Consider the following 1,814-nt stretch of genomic DNA (forward strand, 5'->3'; position numbering starts at 1 on the left):
AGGCAAGGCGGTCCCATTGTTCTGAAGTGAACCCACCCCAGCCTCTAGAGTGGTTAAGGCGGCTGGATCCCACATGGCCCACTTGCATCTCGCCATCTCGCTCCGGGACCTGCATGGCTTCAAAGCCATGGTGGCATGCACGTGCCCAAAATGACAGGACAAGGAGAGGTGGAGAGGGGCCTGTGCGACCCTCCCTGTGAGATGCTTTCTCACTCTCCCCTCTCCCGCTCTCCCCCGGCCGGTGTACACTCTGTTAAGGCGGCTGGATCCCACATGGCCCACTTGCATCTCGCCATCTCGCTCCGGGACCTGCATGGCTTCAAAGCCATGGTGGCATGCACGTGCCCAAAATGACAGGACAAGGAGAGGTGGAGAGGGGCCTGTGCGACCCTCCCTGTGAGATGCTTTCTCACTCTCCCCTCTCCCGCTCTCCCCCGGCCGGTGTACACTCTTATCTGGCAAAACTAAAAAGAAAACGTGACACAGGAGAGCTGGGCAGACGGAGGCGGGAGGCAGAAACGCACCCTGAAATGAGAGAGCTGTGACAGCGGGCAGGACTGGGGACACGGCGGGCAGGACAGAGGGGAGACAAGTGCTGGGGAGAGGCTGCCTGGATCCTGTGCTGCGGGGGCCCCCCTCTGGACCACGCGAGGCGCTGGGAGACGGGGAGGGAAGGAACAGGTCCCTTCACTCGTTTGCAGAAGTGGACATTTCACATCCTCACAGGGTCGCCTCCCTGGGTGGGGCAGGGGTGTCTGTCACATCACTGTTCACGTGCTCATCACTCAGCCACCCTGCCCAGTGCAAGGCTGCCCAGCTGCCTGTGCCTGGCCGCCACCTGGTGCTGAGGGGCCTCCATCCCGGCCACCAGTGCAGGAGCAGGACACGGCGTCCCAGGGCAGCCACAATCCGGAAGGGTGGGCCGAGGGCCAGGCTGGTCTCCCTCCTGCCTGGAGTGCCCTGGGCGAGGAAGGAGTTGGTGAAAGGTGGGTCCCACCTGGGCAGTCTGCAGAAGGGCTGGGGGCAGGGGTGAGCGTTGAGGGTCAGGCCCTGCTGCTCCGTCACACGGCTGTCCCAGTCCCTGCCCTGGGGGAGCTGAAGCTGCATGGAGGCCCCCCGGGGTGCCCCTTCTAATAAACTCTTGAAGAGGATGCTGCTCTGGTTCCTCGCGGAGGCTGGCCTTTCTGCTTGCCGGGGGCTGCACAGAAAGGGGGGTCTGGCCCAGACTACCCCTCCTTTAAGGGTCCAGGCCCTGCCTTCCTCCCAGCAGTCCAGGTCCCCAGCCCTCTCCTGCCCAGCGACCTGGTAGGCTGGCTCCCCTCTTCTCTCAGATCCGAGGTTCCCCCCTCCCCTGGTACTCGAGTTCCATTCTGCAGCTTCTGCAAGGAGCCCGGAGCCGAGGCCCAGCCCCTCCTCCCTGGTAACCCAGCCCGGTGTGCTCGGGACCAGAAATCCGGTTCGCGGGCCAGCCCGTCTCCTGCACCTCGGGAGGATCCGCAGTGTGGACTCTCGCCCCGCCTTTGCCCCTTTAGGAAACTAAAGTCCCTCCAAGACCCAGGCGGCCCGTCCTCCCGGGGCAGCCTCCCTCCTCCCCCCTCGTCCCCTTAAAATACCCGGGATCCCTATGGCAACAGGCGCCAGGCGACAGGTGCGGGTGTTATTTACGGGTCGAGCCCGAAATAGCCCCGAGGGTGACGGGGTCGGTGGATGGGCGAGGCGGGGAGCGGGCGAGCGGCCTGGAGGCGGCGGCGCACAGCCGGGCGGTTCAGGGCGTTGCGGAGCTGGGGCCGACGCGGCGCCGAGGCCGGAGGGCG

Source organism: Tupaia chinensis, unplaced genomic scaffold, assembly GCF_000334495.1.
Source record: "Tupaia chinensis unplaced genomic scaffold, TupChi_1.0 Scaffold000131_1, whole genome shotgun sequence".
In the NCBI taxonomy this organism is placed as follows: domain Eukaryota; kingdom Metazoa; phylum Chordata; class Mammalia; order Scandentia; family Tupaiidae; genus Tupaia; species Tupaia belangeri.